General features: G+C 45.2%; 1 protein-coding gene across 1 annotated transcript in view; it reads left to right on the top strand.

The window, feature by feature from the left end:
• LOC107123873 (chromosome unknown open reading frame, human C15orf52) overlaps positions 1-597 on the top strand; it is a 132,865-nt gene extending 132,268 nt beyond the window's left edge. The window contains exon 13 of the mRNA XM_015427216.1: positions 463-597. The gene's annotated coding sequence lies outside the window, so the exon portion shown is untranslated. The remainder of the gene's footprint in view (positions 1-462) is intronic.
• The last annotated feature ends 19,616 nt before the right edge of the window (positions 598-20,213 follow it).

Here is a 20,213-nt window from a genome sequence, read left to right as displayed (position 1 = left end):
GTTTCCCTGGAAGCCCAACAAATGGAACAGAGGCTAAGGCCTTCCCTTGCTGTTGCAACCTAGCTCTGGGATTCAGGGGTTTGCTGACTCTGGATGTAGAGGTTTTCTGATGAACCTCTCCTCCATAAATCTGACTAATGTCCCTTTAAAGCCACCTATGCTCCTGGTCACTGCTATGTCCTCTGGCAATGAATGCCACAATTTAATTATTCGTTGAGTAAAGAAGTGTCTGCCCCGGACCTGTTAACCATCGACTTCATTGGGTACCCATCACTACTGCTTTTTCTTAGGCATTGCTACCTGAAACTAAACATTGCAGGCTGTAAGAGTTTTCAGGGGCATGAAGTATGGGTCTAACCAAAACACACACGGAAAGATAAATCACCCCCTCTCTCTCTCTCTCTCTCTCTCTCTCTCTCTCTCTCTCTCTCTCTCTCTCTCTCTCTCTCTCTCCTTCTATAGGTCTGTCTCACCATCCTTCCCAGCATGCTGCATTATGAGTTTTGTGCCAGCCTGGACCTTTGAGGCCTAAATGGCAACAGCTGCACATAAACATCCATTTATGGAAGAGGAAAAGATGAATGAGGCAATGATCCTGCCCCCAAGTATCCCAGAGGAAGCAAAAATAAACATGAAACTTGTAATACCTTTAAGACTAACACATGTTTGTCTGGCATAGTCTTCCATGGAGTTCACTTCATCAGACACATGTACTGGATCCTCCCTAGGCAAGCATATATATGAAGTTTTAAAGAAAAAACATTGTGAACTACTGGCTGAAAAGACTAAGAAATGCAGGAAGTACAGAGTGAAATATTTCTTGCTGAAATCTCCATTTGAAGGTCTTTCACTGGCTAATGGTCATTTACAGACCAGTGGCAAAAGGTCCTGGGAGTCTGAAATGTTCTCCCATTGGTTTGTAAATACTGCTGCTTTTTATGTCACATTTGTTTCCACCGTTCCTTTGCTTAGACCTCTCTCAAAAATGTGGCATAAACTGTATACTGAGCAGCTAGTTGGCCACAGAGAAGGCAGCAAAATAAATAAATAAATAAATAAATAAATAAATTCCGGATATTATGGGAAGGATGACAGAACCAAAAAGAGAATGAGGAGAAATTCATTCTAGTAGAAACAAGGTCAGATCATGGAATGCATGTGGTGGCATACTGAAAAGGTGGCATTACCTGTGTACATATCATCTGGCACTTTATCAACTACACCGTGCCAACTTTCACGGCCACTTAGGAACAAGACAAACACCAGCACAATCATTCTTACTCTGTTATCTATGTCTTCTCAACATGAGAATGAATCATACCAAAAGAATGCCATGAGAATCGGTCTCATGTGATCAATAAAAGAAAAAACACCTTCAAAAAGTAGAGTTTTGGTCTAGGAAGATTATCTGTGCTGCCTTTGTACTGCTACTGAGGGCTTCTGTTGCACTGCGTGTGCTGGGCTTCATCTTTCTTTTGGCCACCAGCAAATCTGCATGGGTTTTTTTTCCCCTGATGCCTTTTTGGTAGCCTGTGGTCATGAGTTGAAAAGATGTGCTCTAAAAGTGGCTTTGTTTCTCCAGCATCGTCTTTTAAGGTAATATGTGTGAGATTAAGAGGGTTGACCTTGGGATGTTCTCCCTCCCTCCCTCCCTCCCTCTCTCTCTCTCTCTCTCTCCTCCTCCTCCTCTCTGACTCAGGCTCTGGGGAGATGGATTATTTAGAAGAGATAGAGGTAAACTGACTCTAAATTGCTTCCAAATCCTGAGGTCATTTACTCTTACTAGCTCTCTATTTTTGAAACAGTGCATGGAAACACAACAACCTTCGGTTGCAGGCAGGGGAATCAAGGAGTCTAGCAGTGCAGTCCAAGCCCATTGACTGCAACAGGAGGGTGGAAATCTGCTTAGAACTGCATTTTTTGTTTTGTTGAGTTTCCTGAGCTCTGTGATCTACACACCTCTCTCAAACCACCTAATAGCAGGGCTATTTTGGGGCAGGAACGCACAGGAACGGAGTTCTGGCTGGCTCCCAAGTTGACCACGCCCAGCAGGAACTCATTAGCATAATAGGCCACACCCAATAGCAGAAACTCATTAGGACTGGCTACATTAAGGGTGTGGCCTAACATGCAAAGGAGTTCCTGCTACAAAAAAAGCCCTAGGTTTTGACAACAAACAAGGTAAACAGAATAAGAAGCAAAAGGTGGATGTGGCTGGATGACTACACTTCTGGTAACATGGGGGTGCGGCCTAATATGCTAATAAGCTATGCTCTCATGGGTGTTTCTGGATATGCTAATGAGTTTCTGTTGTTGGGTGTGGCCTATTATGCTAATGAGTTCCTGCTGGGCTTTTTCTACAAAAAAAGCCCTGGAATAGTATAATTTAGCATGGAATGTTAGGATGCAGAACAAATTGAACCTCTGAGGCTTTTTTGTAAGGCTTTTTTGTTTACTTGTGTAGAAGCTATATATTCTCAATATTTTACATTGATACATTTTAAAATATTATATCTGAAATTGTGTTATGTTATATCCTTTCTTTTTGAAAGCCAGCCAATAAATCATGTTACTAAATACACCTATAAGTGATCTATATTGTACATTGGACTGTAAAGTAAACTGCATATAAACTGTATAAAAAAACCAATCAGTCAGCCTGAGCAATAAAAATGGGCTGGACAAAACTGTAAACCATGACCACATCAATACAAAAACAAACAAAAAGGGCACATTTGTCTAATCCACATTGCAGGCAAAATGGATTTTATTAGAGGATATAATGACTCCTGATGCGATTGAGACAGACTTACAAGTAGATACATAAGGACTACAGGTACACAGTAGCCAACCTTCTGGGTTTTATCCCAGCATTGCTCTTAGGAGTTAAGAGCTAAGACACAGAACTTGACTTGCTGTGGTGTAAATGGTTTACCTTTCCACAGTCAGGCAGGGTTCAGCATTTCATCTGCCAAGACAGCACAGATCAGTTGCGATCCAGCTAAAAGCAAACTGAAGTCAAAAATATGTTCATCTATTTTTAAAGGATTCTTCCCATGATGTGTGGGGAAGGCTGGTTATATAATTTCTAAGAAATGCTAAACACTTTTCTTGGGATTTCCAGAATGAACTGAGTTACATTAAATTACATTTCCTTTGTGAAGAATATAAAATAATTTCTTCAGGAATGTATTTGTTGTCACAAGTATTTTTATCACTGTGAGACAGGAAAGTCTATATCTGATTTAGCTAATGGCACTTAATGTATCAGACAAGGGATCTGGGACCTAATGGGTCATTAGTATAGGCTGAGTGATTGTTCTGCCACGATGTACACAGAACTGACCATAGAAAGACACTACTTATAATAACTAGACATCAATAGTAGTTACTGTATTGAATTGTGAACTGCTGGCCCCCGTGTGGATAGTGAAATCTGAGCAGTGGGGCCAGCTATGACTATTTTGCAAATCCAAGGTAACCCCTTAGATCTGCATAAAAATCTTTGCAAAATTGTAACCCAGTTTTGGGGTAACCTCCCTAAACTTACTGTTTGTGCAGGTGCTGATATTCAGGGAGGGAGGAAGCACACCGGCTGGAGTTCTGGTACCACCTACTGTTGCCACAGCAACTAATATTGCATGCTGGGGCAACCAGCCTCAAGATCTGACACAGGTAGCCATTATAATGTGGTGGTGGGAAAACTCAGGCCTGGTTTAGGCATGCAGCAGAATGAGGTGGAATTGAGGTGGTAAAGTGCTGAGCTCCTAGAATGGATTATAACACTGTGGATTGCAAGGGACAGATTACATTTCATTCTCTGAAAATAAAGAGGGAGTGAGCTCCCGCCTCTGGCCCCAACTCCTGCCAACCTAGCAGTTCGAAAGCGTGAAATTGCAAATAGATAAATAGGTACCGCTTCAGTGGGAAGGTAACAGCATTCTGTGTACCTTGGTGTCTAGTCATGCTGGCCACATGACCACGGAAATGTCTTCGGACAGCACTGGCTCTTTAGCTTGGAAATGGAGATGAGCACCGCCCCCTAGAGTCGGATTCAACTGGCTTTCGAGTAAGGGAAACCTTTACCTTTACGTATAAGTGGAAAACTAATAGCTAACATTGGCTAGAATCATATGTTGTTCCCTGATGTGCTAATTTTAAATTTCAGGGAGTTTTTATGAGAGGGAATATTAAGCATGTGATTCCCTCCATAGTCTGATGTGATACAGCCATTCTCTGGCCCCTTATTCTGCTGCATGTACAGACCAGGGCTCATTTAATGTCCTCGAGAGGGATTCTAGGCATAGCTCTGGTAGGAACTGGGCACTCATCTCATCTCATTCTTTGGAAGTAGAATATCTCCTAAGGCATTAAACTGAAATTATGGAAATCTTTCATTATGCCCCTTCTTCCACGCCACTGACTGCTCACTGCCAAAAATGTCTTAGTTTAGAAATTTCTACCTTCACATAAACTCTACCCACAAGCCATGTCCTTTTGGGATGCTTTGCACAGAATGTTTAAATGCTGCTTTCCCCCAAGCTTCACCGATTGTGTGGACCCTTTGCTATTAGGGATACAACCGCACTAGTGTGCTCTCTCTCTCTCTCTCTCTCTCTCCCCTCCCCCCCCCCAGAGGTAGCATGAGGTGGTTCACAATGCAATAAAACTGTAAATACAACAAGTAAGAATGGTCAATAATGAAACAAGCTATAAAAACGTGTCAAGGGAGTGAAAACTGCATCAACTAACATTCAGCAGCCTAAGATGATACTTGGAAAATAGTCCTCAGGCTAGAAGCAGACCATTAAAAAAGGGAGAAAAAAAGATGGAACCCATCAGTTTGAAAGCACTGCTTAAACCTGAAGGGACAATAAAGTAGGTGCAATTATAGATGGATTCATATTATTTTAGGATAGAACAGCCTTATCTCATTTTAGGCTGACAATAAAGCCTCAAGCTACACTGACAGTGGTGGGAGGAAGGAGTAGAACCAAAACATCCTCCTGTCACCGCCTCTGATCCTCTCCTTGTGCAAGATAGACTAGTGCATGGGTCTACTGAATGCACCAAGTCTACTGGCTCTCTTTCAGAATTTATTGGACCCCTCCCTGGAGGGAATTTGGAATTTGTACCCCAAATTCTGGTTGGCTCAGGAAGGAAACTCTCAGTTTAGATGGGAATATGTAATTAGAGGAGTCTGGGGTGCAATGCTTTATCAAGTTGCCATGTCTGTATAGGAAGCCTCAGTCCTCCTTTCAGAGGGAGAGATGCTGATGCTTGGGCATTGTAAGCAGATTGAGCTGGCAAATGTATTTACTCACTGTTTCCTAGTATTCTGTATTATTCTGCCTCTCTATAGATGTTCCCCAAATAGCCCAGTTTGGTGTAGCGGTTAAGTGTGCAGACTCTAATCTGGGAGAACCGGGTTTGATTCCCCACTCCTCCACTTGCAGCTGCTGGACGACCTTGGGCAAGCCATAGAGCTGTCCTTGAAAGGGCAGTTCTTGAAAGAGCTCTCTCAGCCCCACCTACCTCACAGGGTGTCTGTTGTGGGGAGGGGAAGGGAAACCACTCTGAGTCTCCGAGTGAAGGGCGGGTTATAAATCCAATCTCTTCTTCTTCTCTTCTACCTGTGTTTTTAGTGTATAGTCAATAAAACTCGAAAATCTTCAATGTGGTCTACAAGATAATTCTTGGAGAAATCTTAATCATTAGCTGACTGCTCTGGACACAAATCCACATCAGAAGAGCTGAAAAGGAAGCGAGGAAGAGGGGAGGGACTGGGAGAGGGGAGTCAAGCACACAAAGCTCATTTTACATTCTAGCAGGGAAGTTCACAGGGCTGGCTGGGAGAAGCCCTGTTTCAAGGCAGCCCAGAAGTGGGCCTGGTTTAATGCCGATAGGCTATAATCCGCCTTGAGTCCATGTGGGAAAAGCAGACTATAAATAAAGTTAGTTAATTAATTAGCTAGATTTCCCCTAGTGGTGACATCTAGTAAATCCTGCATCAACCTCCCAATACAGTGGCATGATGCAGCACAGGGACCCCAAGACAGCTGGAGGGAGGATCGTGTGACTGGTGTTAGGAAGAAGAAGAAGATCTATAACAGATGTCAGAGGAGCTACAGGAGGAGAAGACGATCTAAAGGTACTGAGAAAGCCATTTTGTTCACCACCTGCCTCGCCTCTGCAGGGCTCAAGAACAGGATCTTAACTGATGGGCTGGTCAGTCGAGGTCACAGCAGGGCTGCTTCATGTACCCCAACCCAAAGACATGTTGGCTCTGGAAGGTCCAAAGTGTGACGCAGTGCCTCTTGTTTGTACATAGTACATATGCAGTCTCTGTACATTGGGTGCCTTGTCCTGCAGACTGTTGGTCTGTTTAGAATAGCTGTGCGGCACAGCAAAGGCAGATTTGTGGGCCCACTTGCTCCTGCCCAGCTATACCACAAGACCTCTCTAGATGTGCCACATCTTGCCTACCCATGCCTTAAATGAGTAGTGGGCCTGTCTAGGGCAGAATATGGCATGTAAGGACCACACATCCACCCAGAGCTGGTACATGCCTGAAAAGCAAATTCCAGGCTCAATACAGACCCTCCTCCATCCCCAATGTTCAGAACTCTCTCCCCAACCCTTTCGTGTGATTAGAATGTGCAATGAGGTTTATGGAATGCGGGACAATGGTGGGCCTTTGGGGACCAAAGCAGGCAATCCGCTCGAGCCTCCTAAGGCTGAGCTTTATTTGCCCTCATTAGCCTGGCTTGAAAGGCAGCAAAGGATACAGGCTGCTGCAAAATTATTCCGCTCTCATAGAAGCTCAGCGGCAGGATTCATCTCACTGGCCCCTTGCAGTGACGTGGCTTCCAAAGCATAATTACAGTCTTGAGCAGCGAATCATTCATTTTCACTGTACTATAAATGTTCTGCCTTTACTTTTCACAGAATTGCTTCGTTTATGAACTGCATGAGAACTTAACAGTCTCATGGTGTGCTTCCTTATTTTAAGCCATCATGTTCCCTGAAATTCAGCCTCTTTCTTAGCAGCAGAATGGGAGCCGGCTCTCGAATGCATTCTTCCGAGGGGGCTGCCATATTACTGCAGATCTCTCAGTCAATAAGTGTATCCCCCCCCCCTGTGGTTTTATTTTTCCTTACAAAATATCCATATTTTGCCATCTCATTTCCTGTCATTATATTTCAACCCAGCCTGGGAAGCTTATAATTGATTCTGGAAGCACCAAAATATTTTCTCATACCCTCAAATCCCACAGTGTCTCACATGGGAAAATGAAGTCAAAACTCTCTTTTTATCTTGGGAGCAGGGTGGGGAGAAAGATATTTGCCTTGTTGTGCCTCCCCACCATTACCACTGGCCAAACTATTTTTCTTTGGTTCATGCATGCTACAGTCCATGTAACTTCCAGATTAAACACATGAACCAGGAAGTCCCTTGTTCAAATGTGGTTCCAGGGTTGCAATGGGGGTGGGGAGACAGAAAGCTTCCATACATGCCATGGTCACAATCCAGCCCCAATGCCATCCCCACCTCCCAGGAACTGAGGAGAACCCACAGTTTATACCTGATTGTCAACTGATCTACTCCATAATATGTGAACAAGATGTGTAGAGTGCCATTGTGTGGGAAATGGGTTGGGCACTCTGTCATCAGCATTTTAGAAGTTCAGTTGTTCTGCTCTCTCCAAATGCCTGTGGGTTCTTCAGCTCCCACACGTCCCCCTGGGTCCACAAGGATGACAGAGGCACACATAAAGACATTCGAAGCAGAGCCCAATGAGAAAAAGGGGCAGGCATATCTCCCAGAACATCTTTTGGCCTCGTCCCTGCTGTCACTGAGATGGAACTGTAATGGCTGTGGACAAATTCGCTCAGGTTACAGAAGGAAAACTTGCTTTTCTTCCATTTTGGCATCCTTTCCAGGGGCTTCGCAAAATCATACTCATTCATGGACGTGTTTGTTTTTACTTGATGGCCGGCATCAAAGGGCTCCTGTGCCTGACGGGCAGAAATTCAAAATGGAATGCTTTCAATACCCCTCCTGCTTCTCAGCACTAAGGGGAAGCTATAATTCTTGTAGTATGGCTAGTTATGCAGAGCCCTGCCCACCCCTCACCCCCAAAGATGGGAATCCTAAATGCAATCCAAGAATAAGGATCCTCGAGACAAAAACACTACCAACACATATATAAAAGTAGCTGAGCACTGATGTGTGGTTTAACTTGAAAGAGGACTAAGACGATTTCCCCCCTCCATGAAAAAAAGGCCTGACCTTGCCCTTTGGTGCTAAAAGGAGAGGCATTGCCCAATGCTGCAAAGAAAAGCTCTCTGAGATCCCCTGGGCTTGCAAGACTTTTAGCTGCCCTGTAGTTCACCAGCAGTGGTCTATGCGCAAAGTTACTCAGGACATCAATGTTGCAAAGTGCTGAAAAGGCAGGTGACTGAGTGCAGAACTCTAAGGGATGAGGTGCCTATTCCAGGGAAGATTTGTAGTCTAGTCTCCTGGTGTATTTTTATGTTAGAAGGTCACTGCGGAGTCCTTGATTTGGATTGGGGTCATGGTGCAAGGGGAAGATGCTAACTTTCCTCCCAACCATTTTCCTGATGGAAATCACACACGCTCATAAGATTAGCCCTGACAGGTAGAAAGACAAGAATGCTATAGGTGCCTCCCTTTTTCCTAATGGGGCTCATAGCAGCTTGTGAGACTGTGAGCAGGAGAGCGGCTGAAAAGACCAGTGACTGAGGGCTGCCTCACCTCCAGCTTCATCTGTGCATCTAGATGGAAACACAGGTCCACCTGGCTGCACCCTAGCAGCCCTCACCAGTGAATGAAACTGTACAGAAATGAATATGGGCCGTCTAAAGAAGGGTGGCAACAGACTGAACTGAAGTGAAAGGGGCCGCAGATTTGATTTTCCAATGAAGCCAGGTTTGCTTACCTGACAGGATCTATAAACAGTAGTGGGTGGATGTAGCACACAGAGCAGCACAAACACATAAGAAGACAAGTTTTGCACAGGCTTCTGTGATTGGTTTGGTTTAATATTGGGTTTCTCTCCCTTGCGATGAACAACCGTGCAGTTCTAAGCAAAGTCCCTCTTCTAATAGGCCTGTTGACTTCAATAGACTTAGAAGGGTACTATTCTGCTTAGGATTTGATTTGTGAGACATCTGAATTCCTCGGTCATATTATCAAGTTCTTATTAATTCTGTATTGGGTTTGGTGGTCACCAAAGATGTCTATATAATGATTTTATACCCCTGCACTGGTGTATTTAGCATACTTGACACCTTGCGTGGATAATTTTTAACACTCCCCTCCTCTATACGACAAAAATAAAATGAACAGCATGTTTTTATTGACCCAATTAAGGTTGGTGCAAATTTGTGTAAATTCGTGCCCCGATCTAGTCTTGTTTATTCATTAAAGTGTGTGTGTGAGAGGGGGAGTTAGTGTGTGATAAGCTACTCCAGGTCCCTAATGTGCTGTTCAGCAAAAAGGGCGTATGTGCTGATTGATTTTTTGATCCTGCTAGATCAAGGGCTTGCTAGTTTTCTGGGAAACTATGTGCTTGTGATGTTACCCAACCCTCTCTGTTAGGATTAGGAAACTAGAGAGACTTTCTGGGTGTTTCTTTCAGAGGGTTGCCGTGCTGGTTTGCAGTATAACGGTTAGACTCGAGTCCAGGAACACCTAAGAGACCAATGAGAGTTTCATAGTAGAGGTTTTTAAGAGTCAAAGTTCCCTTCAGTACCCTGAAACTTTTGTGGGTCTCTCTCTAAGGTGCTATCGGACTGTTCTTCTGGGTGTTTGGTTGGTCTTCTAGGGTTGCCAGCTCTGGGTTGGGAAATACCTGGAGATGGAGCCTGAGGAGGGCGGGGTTTGAGGAGGGGAGGGGCTTCAGTGGGGTACAATGCCGGAGAGTCCACCTTCCAAAGTGGCCATTTTCTCCAGGGGAACTGATCTCTGTCACCTTCAGACCAGTTGTGATAGTGGGAGATCTCCAGCCACCACCTGAAGGTTGACAATCCTATTGTGACTACATATTCCCGCATTTAAACAGTATTATTATTCAATTTATTTCATGATTACGCAAGCCTGAACTCTCCCTAGAAGTTAAAATGACTCAACACCATCATACTTTGATCACATTATGAGAAGGCAAGAGTCACTGGAAAAGACAATAATGCTAGGGAAAGTGGAAGGCAGCAGGAAAAGAGGAAGACCCAACATGAGATGGATTGACTCAGTCAAGGACGCCAAGGACCTCCGTTTGCAAGACCTGAGCAAGGCTGTTTATAACAGGACATTTGGGAGGACATTAACTCATAGGGTTGCCATAAGTCAGAAGTGACTTGATGGCACTTAACACACATGCACACACACACATTGCCCAAAACCACTGCAGGAAAGAGAAAAATCTGTTGTCACTGCAAGGGGCCCTCTGGTTAACAGTTAACTGCGGTAGCAGTAGCAGCTACAAAATCAATCAGGCAAGACTTTTGGCTGGCGCCACTTCTTATTGGCTTGGGAACATAAGTGCATTTCAGGGTCACACAGCATTTTGGGGGCAGAAGAAAAGGTTTGTGCCACTGGAATTTCGGCATCCTCCTTGGGCCGAGAAACTGTCGCCTACACTGTTCCTTCTGTCTTCATTGAAAGGACTCTTCTTTGGTAACAGGGTTATGATTTGTACATGGATTGCTTTATAGAAGGAGAGAGGTCAGGATCACCTTTGTCAGGCCAGCTGTAGACCCCCTAGTCTGCAACACAGAAGAGAACTGGAGGACTGAGTGCAGGACCCCACCCATCCACCCCAAACTGGATGGCCACTAACTCTTAACCACTACTCCTTCCACTCCCTTTCCACACCCCATTGAGCAACTACGGCTGTGGTCACAGACATGAAATAATCCACTTTCAATCCACTTTCCAACTGGATTTTGCCAGTTCACACAGTAAAATCCAGTGGGAAAGTGCACTGAAAATGTTGAAAGTGGATTATATTGTGTGTGTGACTACAGCCTATGAGAAAGAGAGGCTACTTTCTGGCTGAGTTCAGACTGGCAGTTTGGCCCAATAGAGGCATGTTTCACAAACGGATTAAAGGGGCTGGTTCACACAGCCACAGCTGTCAGGCGTTCCCCAGCTGTACTCAACCCATCCTATGATGATTCCCTACCGAGTTTAAAAAGTACCAGGTGAAAGCTGTAGCAAACCCTGGAGAGCGCATTGATCCCACTTCCTGGAAGTGTGCACGCTAAAAGCCGCAAACAAGCCGCATTGATGCCTATGCGCATGTCACCGGAGTGAAAAAACCTACAGCCACGCCTCCGCCAGGGGTGGGCCAACAGTGCGAACTCCCTTGCGCCTCCTCCCCGGTATGCTCCCACAACAGTAGGTGCCCTGCGACTGGGAATCCCCGGCACAACTTGGTCCGGGTCTTTTTGCCCCGCCCCCCTCGCGCTCCATACTGCCAGTCTGTCCTCAGTCTCTGAGGTGATGGGCTGGACCCTGTGGCCTCCAGTCACTGATCCAGACATGATAAGAATGATCAAGCCTGATATTACCTCTGACAGCCAGTTGGCTCTGGGCTCCCTACCTGACTGTTTAACAGGGAACGGATGCCCCCACCCCCAACTGAGCTGGAGCGCAAAGGGGAAAGGGTGCTTTGTTGTTGTTGTTGTTCAGTCGCACAGTCGAGTCCGACTCTTCGCGACCCCATGGACGAACTCTCGCCAGGCCCTCCGGTCTTCCGCCGTCCTCTGAAGTTGGCTCAACTTCATGTTCGTTGCATCAATGACACTGTCTAACCATCTCATCCTTTGCCGTCCCCGTCTTCTTTGACCTTCAATCTTTCCCAGCATCAGGGTCTTTTCCAGTGAGTGCTCCCTTCTCATTTGGTGGCCAAAGTATTTGAGCTTCAGTTTCATTATCTGGCCTTCCAGGGAACAGTCAGGGTTGATTTCTTTGAGGATTGACTGATTTGTTCTTCTTGCAGTCCAAGGGACTCTCAAGAGTCTCCTCCAGCACCATAGTTCAAAAGAATCTATTCTTCGGCGCTCGGCCTTCCTTATAGTCCAACTCTCACAGCCATACATGACTACTGGGAATACCATTGCTTTGACCATGCGGACTTTTGTTGGCAGGGTGATGTCTCTACTTTTTATCATGCTGTTTAGGTTCGCCATCGCTTTCCTCCCAAGGAGCAGGCGTCTTTTAATTTCATGGCTGCAGTCACAGTCTGCGGTGATCTGGGATCCCAGGAACGTGAAGTCTGTCACTACTTCCACAGCTTCCCCTTCTATTTGCCAAGGAGTGATGGGGCCGGATGCCATGATCTTAGTTTTTTTGATGTTGAGCTTCAAGCCCACTTTTGCGCTCTCCTCTTTTACCCTGAGCAAGAGGCTCTTTAGGTCCTCTTCACTTTCTGCCATTAGAGTGGTATCGTCTGCATATCTGAGGTTGTTGATCTTTTCCCCAGCAATCTTAATTCCCGCTTGTGATTCATCCAGGCCAGCATTTCGCATGATGTACTCTGCATATATATTAAATAAGCAAGGTGACAATATACATCCTTGTCGTACTCCTTTTCCTATGCTGAACCAATCAGTTGTTCCATATCCGGTTCTAACTGTCGCTTCTTGGCCCTTATACAGGTTTCTCAAGAGACATGTGAGGTGGTCTGGTACTCCCATCTCTTTAAGGACCTGCCATAGTTTGTTGTGATCCACACAGTCAAAAGCTTTAGCATAGTCAATGAAGCAGAAGTAGATATTTTTCTGGTACTCTCTTGCTTTCTCCATAATCCAGCGAATGTTGGCAATTTGATCTCTAGTTCCTCTACCTCTTCGAAACCCAGCTTGTACTTCTGGTAGTTCTCTATCCACGTACTGTTGAAGCCTAGCTTGTAGGATCTTGAGCATGACCTTGCTAGCGTGTGATATGAGTGCAATTGTGCGATAGTTTGAACATTCCTTGGCATTGCCCTTCTTTGGGATTGGAATGTATACTGACCTTTTCCAATCCTGTGGCCACTGTTGCGTTTTCCAAATTTGCTGGCAAATGGAGTGCAGAACTTTAACAGCATCATCTTCTAAGACTTTGAATAGCTCAGCTGGAATACCATCACCTCCACTAGCTTTGTTGTTAGTAATGCTTTCTAAGGCCCATTTAACTTCACATTCCAGGATGTCTGGCTCGAGGTCAGTGATTATACCGTCGTGGTTGTCAAGGACATCGAGGTCTTTCTTGTATAGTTCTTCTGTGTATTCTTGCCATCTTTTCCTAATCTCTTCTGCTTCTGTTAGGTCCCTACCGTTTTTGTCCTTTATCATGGCCAGCTTTGCATGGAACGCTCCCTTGATTTCTCCAACTTTCTTGAAGAGATCTCTAGTCCTTCCCATTCTATTGTTTTCTTCTATTACTTTGCACTGTTCATTCAGGAAGGCCTCCTTATCTCTCCTTGCTGTTCTCTGGAAATCTGCGTTCAGTTGGGTAAATCTTTCCTTTTCGCCTTTGCCTTTCGCTTTCCTTCTTTCCTCTGCTATTTGTAAAGCCTCATCAGAAAGCCACTTTGCTTTCTTACATTTCTTTTTCTTTGGGATGGTGGTGATTGCTGCCTCCTGTACGATGTCACGAACCTCTGTCCATAGTTCTTCAGGCACTCTATCTATCAAATCCAGACCCTTGAATCTATTCTTCACCTCTACTGTATATTCATCAGGGATGCGATCTAGGTCAAACCTGAATGGCCTCGTGGTTTTCCCAATTTTCTTCAGTTTAAGTCTGAATTTTGCAATGAGTAGCTCATGATCTGAACCACAGTCAGCTCTGTGTGTGAGAGGGGGAGTTAGTGTGTGATAAGCTACTCCAGGTCCCTAATGTGCTGTTCAGCAAAAAGGGCGTATGTGCTGATTGATTTTTTGATCCTGCTAGATCAAGGGCTTGCTAGTTTTCTGGGAAACTATGTGCTTGCGATGTTACCCAACCCTCTCTGTTAGGATTAGGAAACTAGAGAGACTTTCTGGGTGTTTCTTTCAGAGGGTCGCCATGCTGGTCTGCAGTACAACGGTTAGACTCGAGTCCAGGAACACCTAAGAGACCAATGAGAGTTTCATAGTAGAGGTTTTTAAGAGTCAAAGTTCCCTTCAGTACCCTGAAACTTTTGTGGGTCTCTCTCTAAGGTGCTATCGGACTGTTCTTCTGGGTGTTTGGTTGGTCTTCTAGGGTTGCCAGCTCTGGGTTGGGAAATACCTGGAGATGGAGCCTGAGGAGGGCGGGGTTTGAGGAGGGGAGGGGCTTCAGTGGGGTACAATGCCGGAGAGTCCACCTTCCAAAGTGGCCATTTTCTCCAGGGGAACTGATCTCTGTCACCTTCAGACCAGTTGTGATAGTGGGAGATCTCCAGCCACCACCTGAAGGTTGACAATCCTATTGTGACTACATATTCCCGCATTTAAACAGTATTATTATTCAATTTATTTCATGATTACGCAAGCCTGAACTCTCCCTAGAAGCTAAAATGACTCAACACCATCATACTTTGATCACATTATGAGAAGGCAAGAGTCCCCCTCGCGCTCCCCCCGCCTCCCTCGCACTCCATACTGCCAGTCTGTCCTCAGTCTCTGAGGTGATGGGCTGGACCCTGTGGCCTCCAGTCACTGATCCAGACTGTACATGATAAGAATGATCAAGCCTGATATTACCTCTGACAGCCAGTTGGCTCTGGGCTCCCTACCTGACTGTTTAACAGGGAACGGATGCCCCCCCCAACTGAGCTGGAGCGCAAAGGGGAAAGGGTGCTTTAGTCTCTCCCTAAACCAAAATGGTGGGGTGCATGTTTGTTGTGCTATAAAACCATATGCTCAAGGGTGGCAGAGTGTCTCCTCTGAAGCAAGCAGGAAGTTTGTGAGGAAAGGATGGAGGGCGATGCTTATAGCTTGCTTGCACCTTGGGCAGACCGCTCTTACCGCTCTGTCCATGATACAGTGCTGAACCCCTGGGCTTCTGGTTTGAATAGGGGCCTTCTACATTATGGGAGCCAGAGAACAACCTTTTAAACAAACCAAAGAATAAAAAGAGCTTTGACAGATCAGACTGAAGGCCCATCTTTCCCAGCATCCTCTTTTCACTGTAGCCAATCAGATCCCTCAGAGAAGACTAACAGCACAGCATGAATGCAGTAGCTCTCACCACTGATGGCTGCTGCTCCCAGCAACTGGTATTCAACCGATACTTTGCTTCCATTTAGGCAACATGGCTAATAGCCACTGATAACGGCACTTAGCCCACAGCTTATAGACTATTAGTGGGCCTTCCTCCCATGAGTATATTTCATCCTCTTTTAAAGTAATCTAAGCAGGGATTTTAACATAGCCCAATTATGGCAGAAAGCTGGAACAATCCCAGATAATTATACAATTGCAGTGGCCCAAGTCTGGCAGGGCTCCAGTTCTGCAGCAGGCTTAGCATAATTGTAAATCCAGACTGTTGGGCCGTAGCCCCGGTGGAGCCAACCGGTGAGCATGCTGCCCCACTCAGAACACTGCTTTGCCATGCCTCAGAATCTTTTTACAAAACAGGCATTTAATTTGTGACAACAACTTACATTTCAAAGCTTGTTTTTGGATCAGGAACATTTCTGGCAGATTTTAAGTGGTGGCCAGTACACCTTGAAATGGTAGGTCTCTGCTTTGCTGAGCCACCCAGCTCTGCTCACTTAAGATTTGTCTGGTACAATAGTTCCCCCCCCCAGATCACAATCACTTTTATCATGTTAACCTTTTAAAATTCCTCTTTAGCTATGGGTGATCAAGGATGGTCAAAACCTACTGGTTTGGTTCACGGTCGGCTCACTGGTTACAGAGACACTTTTTTTCTCGATCAGTTTAGCTGTTTGAAAACAGTTCTAGGTTGTTTGTTGGGTCACTTTCCGTGTATTAAAACAGCACAGTACAGAACAGAGTGTTTCACTCAGGCACATTCTCACACACGGTCCAGTGGCACTCCCCTGCTCCCTCCGTGATGTCTCTGCATGCTGCTCTAGTGGCCAAACATATAAACAGACAGTGAGCAAATCAGTCAGTCAGCCAATGATCATAAATAAACACTGTATTTGTTTTAAACCCTTATTGTTTGGTGTTCATTTAAGTCTGTGTTACTGACAACATTTTGTGCATGTGCATTCTGGTGGAGCCTTTGGGAAGGTGTCGTTCCCCACTCATGTCATTTAGTTACCTGGCCTGACCATCCTTGACTCTAGGCAAGATTGCCTCATCTCCTGTGCCGATGCCTTCACAAGGAAAGGAAAGGAAAGGAAAGGAAAAGGAAAAAGAAAAAAAGAAAAAGGAAAAAGGAAAAAGGAAAGGAAAGGAAAGGAAAGGAAAGGAAAGGAAAGGAAAGGAAAGGAAAGGAAAGGAAAGGAAAGGAAAGGAAAGGAAAGGAAAGGACACTCCACTGCTACCACCCAGTGTCCGGCTGCAAAGAGGATGGTGGGCAGGTCAAGAGATCAGGAGGCCACAGCATTTGAGTTTGGTATACTTTCTGGCATCCCTACTGATGACGAATATAGCAGAGTGCTTTTAGGGGGTGGGGGTGGGGGCTTCAAGAAGGTCATATATGTTTAAAAAAAATCTTTGTTACAAGTAGGTTAAAGCAACTTTAAAATCTGGTCTCAAAATAGAAGCTTGTATATAGTGTATTAAAATCACATCGATGGTTAAGTGGGAAGTTTTTGGTGGGTCACATGGGGCTATCTTTCCTTTGCCATGCCTTTGAAGTCCCACTGAGAAATGTATCAGCACCACCTAGAGGGGAAGGCTAGCTATGGCATTTAGAAACCAGGACTATTCTGAGAAGCACATATACCCGGGTGGCCAAACTGTGGCTTGGGAGCCACATGTGGCTTTTTCACACATATTGTGTGGCTCCCGGCAGGGTGGCTGGGGAAGTGAGGGAGAGGCATGCCTACCCAATTGGCCTTCCCTTCCACAGCTCCTGTTCCCCTCCCTGGGTCGGCTTGAGGCAAAGGGGGAAGCAAAGAAAGAAGGCAACTTTGGTGTAGTGGTTAAGTGTGCGGATTCTGATCTGGGAGAACTGGGTTTGATTCCCCACTCCTCCGCTTGCACCTGCTGGATGACCTTGGGCAAGCCATAGTTCTGTCAGAGCTGTTCTTGAAAAAGAGCAGTTTCTGTCAAGAGCTCTTTCAGCCCCACCTACCTCACAGGGTGACTGTTGTGGGGAGGGGAAGGGAAAGGAGTTTGTAAGCCGCTCTGAGACACCTTTGGGTAGTGAAGAGCAGGGTATAAATCCAATCTTTTCTCTTCTTCTTCTTCTTTAAATGCGTTGTCAAAGCACTCCCCATCAAGCCTATAAATATCATTGGACAAATAAATATTATCAGTATCTGTTTTTAACCCTTTTGGTTTTATTTTTGGCAATCTCATTTAATGTTAATAAAAAGCATATTTGCATATTTTTCAATAAAAACGTGTGTAATATTTCTTCGTGTCTTGCAGCTCTCAAACATCTGATGTTTATTCTATGTGGCTCTTATGTTAAGCAAGTTTGGCCACCCTTGACATATACTCTAGCCAGAGCTCTTTAAGAGAAGAAGCCATGATCAAACTGGATGATCTCTATACTTTGTCTTCAATATATATTATAGCTGTCTTATAACACCTTTTATATTTTGAGTTGGGAATTTACTCTCAATTCATTCAATGCATTGTATTCATTTTGAGATGTATTATTTATGCTGCTCTGTTACAAGTTGGAAAATGTTGTCCTATGAAAATTTAATAAAAACATTTTAAAAAATGATGTTCTCCTGAACTATTTCAGCTAGGTATGGATGGCCATGGCCTACAAACAGAAGGGAACGAAGCTGAATGTTTGTGCTCCCTGAGTTCTAGGTAGGGCTGCCAAGTCCATCTTCCACCCCCAGCAGGGGACTTTGGGGGTGTTCCTGGAGGGGGCGGGGCATCCCCGACGTGATGATGTCACGTTGGGGACATCCGCCCCCCCCCCATGCGCCAGATCTCCAGAAACAGCAGTTCCCTGCCCTTAAAGGAGCCGGCGTTTCCCTTTTAAATGCAGGAGCCAGTGTTTCCCCTTTAAGAGCAGCCGCATTTCCCTTTTAAGAGCACGAAGCTGGCATTTCCCTGCAAGCTTGTGGAGATCAGGCTTGGGAGGAAACACGGGTTCCACACACTTAAAGGGAGAGAGATGGGTGGCTGTGGGTGTTGGGGGTGAGGCTTCCCCCGCCGGCCATCTGGCCGGCGTTGGGGAGAAACCCCCCAAAAAACAAACAGGGGACCCCTGGCAAACCGGGGGGGCTGGCATTGGCAACCCTAGTTCTAGGTTAATGGATGTTTTGGCATTTGTTCTCGCCAGTCTCTCTTCAGGTTTCAGTCTCTCCAGCAATGAGCTCAAAAGAGTGCTAATCAGAGAACACAATATGATATGTGCAGTCCCCCTTCCCATTGGCTCGAGTGGCCCTGGATTGTGCCCTAAAGGTCCAACCACCTCCCCAATTAGGGCAATATCAGGGCTATTTTTGGGCAGGAACGCACAGGAACGGAGTTCCGGCTGGCTCCCAAGTTGGCCACACCCAGCAGGAACTCATTAACATAATAGGCCACACCCAACAGCAGAAACTTATTAGGATTGGCTACATTAGGGGTGTGTGGCCTAACGTGCAAAGGGTTCTTCTTGCTACAAAAAAAAGCCCTGGGTTTTGACAACAAACAAGGTGAACAGAATAAGGGGCAAAAGGTGGGTGTGGCTGGATGACCTAACTTCTGGTAACATGGGGGTGTGGCCTAATATGCTCATGATCTGTGTTGTTAGGGGTGTGGCCTAATATGCTAATGAGTTTCTGCTGTTGGGTGTGGCCTATTATGCTAATGAGTTCCAGGCAATATCATTTCCATGGCCTGCTCTCTGTACCTGTGATAGTAAAGGTACAATTCAGGTGTGATTCTTTGGACATATGGTGGTGTACACACAAGCCTAGCTGTGCTCCTGCTGTCCCTTCCCTGGCTACCTGCACAGCTGAGTGGGCAGCAACTTAATTTTGTTTTCAGCTACAGCTGAACAGTGTTTTGTTAGAGCCTGAATCTGCCCTGGAAACAGGAGAAACCACATCAACTAGACTAGGAGAGAGTTAGGACAGACAGCACTGCTGTAAAGCTTACCTGTATTGCAGAAATTCATAGTAATCTGAAATAAACGAGAGCAGAATGATAGCATTTTGTGGAGAGTGTATGTCAGGTTTTCATAGATTGCACACTGTAGAGTATCAGATTGGAGGAGTGACAAGCAACCTATCACAAAATGGATAGGGGACAAAATTCTGCACTGCAAGTTGAATGTTTTTTATTTCTGTAGCAGTCCTGGATCAAGATCTGGGAGGACCCCAGGATTATGGTATGTGTGTCTTACTTCTTAAAGCAAAAAGAAAAAAGATTGGGAGTGATAATAATTAATAATTATCATATGGCATTGTGTGTAGAGTAGCCAGGAGATCCTGAGATTGCCTGGAAGCCACGTGTCCTAGCTCTTAGCGTTATGCTAGTGGTAAGCTGGACTTGTTTTAAGGGCTAAGAAAGCTCTGAAAGAACAGTGACTGGCCCAAGATCACCCAGCTGGCTTCATGTGAAGGAGTGGGGAATCAAATCCAGTTCTCCAGATTAGCTGCTTTTAATCACTACACCAACCTGGCTCTCTGGGAGTGATAGACAGCAAGCAGCACAGCTCAGTACAACCAAAGCCTTTGTTTTCATTGAGATTTTCAACTTGCTTGTTAATGTCTATGAGTGCCTAATATTAGTTAGGCATCTATGTTTGAAAAAAATGTGGAGACACATAAGATCATTTTGACTCAGCATCTAATTGGCACATCCTGAGGCGTCTGGCATTAAGGTACTGCACTACAAAAATGTTTTGCTTGCCAAAAACTGAGCACAAATAAAGGGTGGTCAGAATTGCAGGTGATATCATAGATAAGTGAAGGACAGGGCATGCTGACCCAGCATGAATAGGACAGTGCATTGAAAGAGGTTTGGAATACTTTGCTCACCAGAATATTATGACATCTGTTGTACAATTTCATGGTGGTGTGTGTAGTTTCACAGACTGGCCACAAGAGGGCAAAATAGAAAGGAGATGTTTGCATATAAAG

Source organism: Gekko japonicus, unplaced genomic scaffold, assembly GCF_001447785.1.
Source record: "Gekko japonicus isolate JY-2015 unplaced genomic scaffold, Gekko_japonicus_V1.1 scaffold1077, whole genome shotgun sequence".
NCBI lineage: Eukaryota > Metazoa > Chordata > Lepidosauria > Squamata > Gekkonidae > Gekko > Gekko japonicus.
This window is presented reverse-complemented; position numbering and strand designations above follow the sequence as displayed.